This window comes from Austrofundulus limnaeus, unplaced genomic scaffold (genome assembly GCF_001266775.1).
Source record: "Austrofundulus limnaeus strain Quisiro unplaced genomic scaffold, Austrofundulus_limnaeus-1.0 Scaffold19, whole genome shotgun sequence".
Classification (NCBI taxonomy): Eukaryota; Metazoa; Chordata; class Actinopteri; order Cyprinodontiformes; family Rivulidae; genus Austrofundulus; species Austrofundulus limnaeus.
The window spans coordinates 2810624-2819704 of NW_013952421.1; the positions used below are offsets into that span (position 1 = coordinate 2810624).

Sequence of the window (9081 nt, forward strand, 5' to 3'; positions counted from 1 at the left end):
ATGACCCAAACAGAACATAAAGATTCAAATTTTTATTACTCTTAGAGACTCCAAATACACAACAAAATGCATGTAATGGCTAATAAATAAATAAATAAATAAATAAATAAATAAATAAATAAATAATATATATTGCATATGTCTCCTTTAAATGGGTTTGAGATGAACTCAACAGGGGGTTTAGATGTTCAACATCACTCTGCTGGTTCGGTGGCTAGCCAATGATATCAGATTGATTTTAGCATAAGAAGAATCTGACCACCACAGCATCTCAGAGGAGTCTCTGTCTTAATGATTTATACCAGCAGAAAGACCTCAGAGACTTTGCAGTTGAGGGTGATATTCAYGGCGACACTTGGTTGTTACAAATGAGCCTTTCCTTGAATACCTAATAAAGGCAGAAGTGGAAATGAGGAGGAGCTTTTATTTTCCTGAAAGAAAAAAAAAAAGATACGATAACTTCGGTTTATTGAACAAGGAGGAAATATTTCAGCTATGTTTTCTGCAACATCACCTCCAGCCAGGAGGGTGAGTGACTCCAACTCGGAGCTTGGGTTTGTGAGTCACTGCTCGGTGTTTATTTTTGTTGGTTGCCACAGAAACGAAGCAGGGCAGGGGCCGTTGGTTCGACCTCTTTGCGTAGCTCCAATCCCATGTGTTCGGCTCAGGCAAAGCCAGACGTCATTTTCCCACTAATGTTGATGGTCATTGCTGGGGTTTTTGTGGATAAAAATCAGTTCCGTAACAAACATTAGATTTACTTTCTGWCTGAGCGCTAAATGCAAACAGAACTGCTTTTATCAGAAATGCATGAGACAGGTTGTCATGTTGGAGTTTTTTTTAAAAAGAACAATTTCCTAACACGCCACACCCATTTTTTTCTTCTCTTGACTGATGATGGAAAAAAAAMCCTTTTGATWTCAGAAAAACACATTGAAAAGCAACATCTAATCCCTTCTTACAAGCTCTTTGTCAGATGTTCTGGTTACAGAAAACAGCCTAAAAGATTCCTCTCCGTTCACTCCACAACAGTCAGGTTTATTACAGGTTATGTTTTCATATTCAAGAAAAGGCTAAAACAAATCCTCACGAAGGATGACTCATGCCAAAACAGATGACTGAGTAGAAAAAAATATGATTTGATCTTTAAGAATCAAATGGAAGAAGAATGATGTTTTGTGACACGTCAACTTACAGGTAAAAATAAGAAAAACACTCATGTTTTGTTCAGTTTTCATCTTTTCATAGTGTTTTGTGAATATTCTTGTTTTTTAATTTCTCAAATGTTTATTTATCAAATGTTTCAGAATATTGCTATAACCTAGAATATACGGTGATGTTGAAATGACATTGAGAGCAGGCTCTTGACAAATAGATTGGACCATTAACCTTCATATTCAAGGACGGGTGCTTTGCACTCCGACAGCTGCCCCTTAAATGTACTTTTTTATTTTATTTTTTTTACTGTAGCTGTTTTCGTGCAGCTAAAGCTCAAGACGCACACCAACCAAAATTAGTATAATCAGATTCCAAAACTTGGCATCACTTTAAGTGGGTTGTTCTTTTGGGTATTTTTTAACACTATGTCAACAATCCAGACAACTTTAGCTTTTTTCTCTTTTCTTACTGGGGTCAGACTCTAATCAGAACTGAAGTGGACAACCGTCATAACGGCATATGGCACTTGTCAGTCAGCCAAACCCAAGTGACAGACGTTCCAACATGCTTCTGTTGAATTTCTAAAGCTGTACTGATTACCAGAATATAATTGTTGCCACTTGACTGTAGATTGCTCTCAGCTCTTTAGAGTATTTCTTTGTAATTATCTTTATATTAACTAATGCATTCCCACTTTAAAGTCACAAATGAACAAATTGAGTGGGTTTTTTTTTGGGGGGGAGGGTAGATTTATGTTGGAGCGGCATGTTCTTTGCATTAAAAGTGGGAGAAAACAAAGTCTAGACWGCAAATCAAACACTTTTTAACTGAAACCACCAATCAAGATGTGAGCTGTTTAGTGTTTTATTATTGTTTGTCTGCTTTTTTAAATACTCCAGCAGCTGTTTTATTTGAAAATGCCTTCATGACGAGCATTTACAACTGGTTTAAATCATTATAATGGTCTGCTGGAATGTACTATATAAATGCTAACATTCTTGCAAATGCCCCCCTAAAAGTTTCTAAAAATTACTGGACAATAAAAAAAAAACAGCAAATGCAGATGAAATAAAACCAATGAAGTCATTCTTAGAGGGGCGAGCCTCGTCATGCGTTTTGTGACGCCAACTTTGACAGGCGTTTGATTTGATGATTTGTTTCCCTTTCTGTGTATCATATTTAGCAGTTTGGTAGCTTTCTCAAACACGAGTGTAAGCTCTCAGGTAGAACGGTGGACTTGGTTGTTGTGTTTTGTTGCTAAAATGCAAACAGTAGAAATGAACAAAATAAAACTTCTTGCTTAGCACTGAGTGCTTGGTTGAATRAGTGTGATTTAAGATGTGATGGTTCCATGCATTTGTTGCAAGAAARGCACCAGGAAGGCAGTAGTTTCCAAAAATGCGATGCACTGACTGGAGTAACTCATTTTTTTTTGATTTCTTGGATTTTGTTGTTTCTGTAACATTATAGTATATAACAATTATTATTAGTCTATTTACCTTGTGAAAAGTTGGTGCTAAAAAAATATTCCAAGTACAACCAGGCATAGTAGTATCGTGAATCATCATGTATAGTTAAATTTTTATTGAGTTGTCAGTCGATTAAAATGTTCTTTAAAACCCATTGTTTATAATTTGAAACGTCTGCTTTTTATGTTTTTAGTATTTTTTTAAATTATTATTTATTTTTTCATTCAGTTTTCTGTAAGYATTTAAAATGATGATAGGCTAGTCCTGCTGACTCGCCGGCACGTTTCATTTTATTTTACACCCGGCAATCATTACAACAGCAAATAATGCGAAAAGTTACCCGTCTACTACGTCTCCTCYGTCGAGTTTACTACCTTCTAATCTCCTGGACAGAGTGGAGCTTTGCAGCGACCAGCGCATTTAAACCCATTGGAACCAATTGTAGGAGAAAGGCTGTCTTGGGATGCCTTCATTGGAGAGCAGCTAGGCTCATTAGTTAAATCCCCACCGTGGGCTAATACAGCCCTCTAGGAGGGAAGTAGAGAGGGGGAGAGAGGAAGACATTTTTTGACTCTTTCTCAGGGGTTTCTTTCCCACATTTTCTTGCATGCATCAGCAGCTAAGAAGGTGATACACACACCAGTTTTAAAGCCGCCTTCAGCGTTCTTTTGAAGCCCTTCATCAGGGAGTGGGTGCTGGGCACTGTGCTGGTGGTCAGATGTAATGAATCTATCATGGTCAAAAGGAATATTATGATTTGCAACAATAAAAGTGCAATTAAATCGCACTTTTTGTTTTAGACTTCAGATGCTGAGGAAGTATAATCTTGCTGTGAAAACTCCCAACTAATCAGGAACAAAACATCCCAGAGGTTCTTCAAAATGCAGAGTATAGATGCATACAATCTGACCTTTTCCATTAGCAAGTGAGAGTAAAACTCTTGTTTTGTTCATAATGATTGGGGAACTGGAGGCCACAATGCAGGCAGGTCCCCACTTAACCAGAATTTATCTTTTTGGCAGTAAAGGGAGGGGTTTTGAGTGCTGTTATCTATGGCCTCCCCCTTGAACAAGTAAACAGCCCATTTATTATTAACTCAGGTTTAAGGTAGAGCATTAATCCTCTTTGACAGTTTGCCTACTTGTTAAAGCAGCCACTTCTTCCTCCACAGCAGATGGCTTTCAGCTGCTCGTACTCCGCAACTCAGCTCCACTAAAAAAAGAGAGAATCCCTCCAAAAGTTTGTCTTGCATTGTGCGGGTCTAAATTTAGTTAACAAAAGGGAAATAAACTTGTCRTTTTTAAATGCGTGGCTGTTGTAATTGGGAAAATTAAGATGGCACTTGTGGGGATTCTGTACGGTCCCTCGCAGATATTTCATGTTCAGTTGCTGCTGCTGCAGACTTTTGGTCATTTGAAATATTCTTCGCGAAATGCACTTCACTGTAAATTTCAGATGGCAGTGCAGGCTTTGGTGCTYATGAAAGTAGATGACAAAAATCTTGTCCCGGTTCTTTTTGTTGATAATTGTTGCGCAACAGCTGCAGATGAATAGATTGTTAAAGATTGTCCTGACTTGAACTTGCAGACAGAGTCACCTAAAGACTGGCATAGCATTTCTTTTTTGATTATTATTATTATTTTTATGGTGATTGTACTGTGTAAAGTCTTGATAAATGTTGGTCTTTAGAGGCCTCSTTTTTTTGGCAGAAGTTTAACAGTTTCAAGTCAAGTTTTGTCAGTGAGTCAGTCGAGAAATTATCACGAGCAAGTTCTGTGTTTGCCTTTTATCAAAACTGTAGCACACCACTCGGTGGTAGTCTGTGGGAAACAAAGGTCAAACTAAAAAAATAAAGGTGTGGAAAAGAGAGTGGACTTAAAGGAAAAATTTAGATCTTTTAAAGTGAGGTTGTGTGGAAAGGTTATGGCCAAGGATATCTTACAGATTTTTGAATGGCAACAGTTAGAAGAAATACAGTCTAAAGGTAGTCCAAAGGGGGAGGAAACCAAACTGGACTACAACTATAGGTCCTGAGTCATCACARTAATCCAGATATGAAAACATAAAAAATTGAGTAGGTCCGTGGACAGGTTCTTCAGACTAAAAAAAATCTCTTACAACTGCAGGCTAATCTACAGGCTAATCTCAAAAAGATAATAGTTCATGTAACTGCTATATTTACATGATTTATTGATTCATTGATGCCAGTTTTGAAAATATATAGTTATTCCAGTTGAAACCAAATATACCTGCTGCTTGTGCAACAGCTACAAGTGCTACAGCTAGCTGCTGCTGCTGCTGCTATTTGTGCTTGCAAACAACTGCAAAGTAAAACTGAATACGATGCGAATATTTGTCAGATAAGATTTGTTTGAACTGCTATGAAACCTTTGAGGCTTGAAGTGTTTTATTAGGCCAACTTAAGCTTTGGCCCCACTCTGACTAGCCATTAGCTCATCAATCTGGTCAGAGTTAMACTCTTTTTTCCAAACTGAGGTTGTTCAAAAAGCTGTGCACAACAAGTCTGATAGTAATTCTTCACAACCTTTCCACAAAGCCTCACTTAAAAAAACAAAAACAACAAAAAATAAAGTCTTTTATTASTACTTTTGCACAGTTGTTTCATCTCTGTGAGGCAGTTTGTGACATTTCTGGAAAAAAAAGAATAACTCCCTTCTGTACTTGTAAAAGCAAGGAGGGGAACCAATTTATATTTGGTGAAAAGTTGCACTCCGCATATCTGTCTTGTTTTTCCTCACTCCTGCATCTGGTTCACAATATTATTTTTTTTCAGCACTCAGTTTACGTGGCGACACAAGACATGCAGCAAAATGATCAAAGTGTGTCACTGCAGAGAAACTTAAGCAATTTAAATTCATACGTGCTGAGGCCAACAGCGAGCCTGGATATGATAGGATAGATTTAAATCACCGGTTGAGATAGAAAGACTGTTGAAGTTTATCTATACATTTTCTTTTCTTTTTCTTTCTGGAGTATCTATACATTTTTTAATCTCAAACTGGGCTCACAGCAGTAGGAGTAGAATAAAGAAATTGTTTTAATGAACACAGCTCTAATTCCCTCTTCATCACTGATTGTGAAGGAGGAAAAGTAACCGACCACTGCTGAGATAAATGAGCGAGCGTAAAGAGCCACATGAATAAAGATAATTCCTCCATTCGTTCAGCTGTTTCACATGTTCTTATTTCAATTCTGTTGGTTTTAGAGAAAGAATGTGAATGTTGCACAATAGAGTATCTGGTTCAATTAGGCAACTTTTTTTTCCAACTGAAAAGTACTTCCTCTAAGCCGCTAAAACACTTGAATGCTGTCGTGCTCGGCATTCATGCTGAGGCAAATACAGAGAATTGTCTTGTGCAAACACTTTTTGCCCAGAATTGGGTCTTTTCCCGAAAAAAATTTGAAGTAATTCATTCAGTAGCGCCTTGGTATTGTGAGCCCGTGGAGAAGGAGAAGAGAGATTTGTTGGAAACATCAGCCATCCAAATGAAATGGAATATCTTATTTTGTAGGCATGCTTAATTTGGATTAACCATATGAAAGCAATTTAATGGAAGCTTCTATTTATGGTGGATAGCAGGAAAAGAAAATGTCAATTTAACTGTTACCACTGGAAAGTATGAAATAAGACTTAAAGTTTTGTAACTGCGCTCTGCTTCTTTTTAAGTGCTCTGTGTGTGTGTGTGTGTGTGTCGGTCTGAAGCTGTCTGCACACAGAGAGCACACACTCTGCTCTGATGTCACCAGCAAGGTCACATTGAAGACACTGCATCCTCCCATTCAGCTTCAGGATTTGTCCCAGCCCTCAGCAGCCAGTCTTACACTCCGCCGCTAAGAAGGGGATGGGGATTTCTCTGTGTGTGCATTTGAAAAAAAAAAAGGGCAGGAGAAAGAGCGCCAGCACTTGCTAAATGTATACACAACAAAAACCCATGTGTGCAGGCGAGACAAAGACTGTTTACATTCATACCAGCGCACACATCGCATTTGATGACATGACTCACAAGGTCAGTTTAAAACTACAACACTGTGTTTTATTTTTCCTGGCAGTTTGCAGCAATTAGATAATTAACTGAAGTGATAAATATATTTAGGAAGTAATTGCATTTATTTGCAAAATTTCAGTAATCAATGTGTCAGGGTGAAGACCACCACAGGCTGGATGTGTCCTCATTTGGGTTCAACGCAATGTTGCAATCAGACAAACCCCTTCACATTAGAAAGCATCTGATGATGCCTTGTAATGTGTAGTAATGCATTTAGTACGATATCTAAGAAAACTAAAATAGCAATACCGATGTTGTTTAAAGTGCCTGTGATATCGATTTTTTTGTAATAAAAATGAATGCACATTTGGAAAGATAACATTGATAACATGCTGCAATTTTTTTGCATCACTGAGATGAACTGTTGTAGAGATATTTGAATGTGAAGTGACAGGAAGTGATGACAAAGGGTAATGTCTGTATGTGAACTGAGCAATGCTACAATTGCTAACAGCACAGACTAGAAAAAAATCTTGTGTTTTTTAAGATTAGTTGGAGTCACTATCAGAAAGAGATGAAAAAGAGTCAAAGTTCAAATTCATTTTTTAATAAAGACCACAGAGTTCCATTTCTTAAAGTTCCCCTTTGATGTCACTTCCTGTTTCTCTTTAGCTGAGCAAAATTAAAGAAAAAAATGCTCATGAGGGACATAAAGAACTTGGTTATTACTGTAAACAGCACCATTTATGTTTTTGCATTCTCCTTAAGCGTGTTCAGATTTGTTTTTCTTTATTACTGTACATATATACTGTATCCAACATTTATTTTCATTGGAATACTTGGACATATTCAATCTTTTCTAAACCCAAGTAAGAGCTTACAACGGTTTCTTAAAAGCAGGATGTTTTCAATCTGCAAAACTAAACCAGGACATTCAAAACTAAAATAAGAAGTGTTGATGAAGATTAAAAAGGCACTGTAACTTATAGATAGAGCTGTGATGTAGATGAAATTTTTGCTAAGTTGGGTCAGTGTTATATAATGTAAAAGTTTTCAGAATTATTATTATTATTTTTTACTTTTAAATGTCACCATGTCAAGTGTGTTCTGAATATGTCAAACACACTAGCAGCAGATGTTTAACTTTGTCTAACAGGGTTAGAACTGACTTCCTTCTTTCTTACAGGGGATTTTTCCCACGTTCATTATTGAGTTTAGGTGTCATAAACTGAAATTTTTGTCATCTTGGTGCTGTCTAGATGATAGAAACAAGTTATTTCAAACTTGTGGAAAAACATGCTGGAAATAGAGCTGTTTGGTCAGCTTTGACTGTTTCATTAACTTAACACAACTAATAAAATTACTTTATATTTTTAGAGTGTTGTGACTTCATGCACGTGTACTTATTTATGTTTACCCACAAGGACAATAAGATGTAAAATGGCAAGAAAAAAAGACTTTAATGCACAAAAATGAACCCAGAAAGCACACAATCAATAGAATAAATCTTTGATTTGTTAAGATGTTTGGATATAAATTCCGGAGCAGAATAAAAAAAAACAGTCCTGCACTGGACTTGAGTTTAAACATAAATTATTAAATAATTGGACTTTACTGCACTTAGTGACTCTCWTCAGGTAACTTTTTAAGCAGGACTGATGTTTTAAAACCCTAAATAAGGAAATAATTTGTAAATGTACTGTATACAGTACATACAATGTGTAGGGGATTTCCCTGAAACATATTTCCCTTATGATCAACAATGAAGCATGTCCATCAAGATTTACCATAATGTTCTGAAGGAAACAGAACCATCTCAGGGGAAGGAAGTCTRTAATCTCATCATCATGTATTTAGAAATATATTGCATTGCCAAGTTGTTGTTCTAACCATTGAAGTCAGACAATAAAAAGGCATATTCATTACTTTTGTCCTGCTAACAATTAGATTTAATGTGTAAAAAATGGTGAATTGATGATAAAAAAGTGGTATTTTTAAAAAGTTCACAGTCAAAATTCAATATGGAGGCAAAAAATGGATGATAGTGCTCTAAATGTTTCCATGATGTTTTTTTATGCTGCTAGTGCTAATTTTAAAAAGAATTAAACAAGGAAAAGTTCAATATTTTGTTGTTTGTGAAAACATGGTGCAGTGTCCTTCAGCTATTGCATCTTATTCATCCAAATCCACACTCCACAGCCCGTGAGTGCATTAGAATGTCAGCTGCACATGTGTGAAAGTGTCAGGAGTGGAGGGCAGAAATAGTGTGACACCAAAATACGAGTGTACATGTGTGTAAGTCAAAAAGTAAAAAAATGCATGTGTTTTAGAGTGAGTGCAAATCATACCTTTGTCTGTGTATGATTGTCTGTGTACTGTATAGTCAGTGTGTGTTTGTATGTGTGTGTGTGTGTGTGTGTGTGTGTGTGTGTGTGTGTGTGTGTGTG

General features: G+C 36.6%; 1 protein-coding gene across 1 annotated transcript in view; it reads left to right on the forward strand.

The window, feature by feature from the left end:
* roraa (RAR-related orphan receptor A, paralog a) overlaps nt 1-9081 on the forward strand; it is a 222934-nt gene that overhangs the window by 44077 nt on the left and 169776 nt on the right. The gene's annotated exons all lie outside the window — the stretch shown is intronic.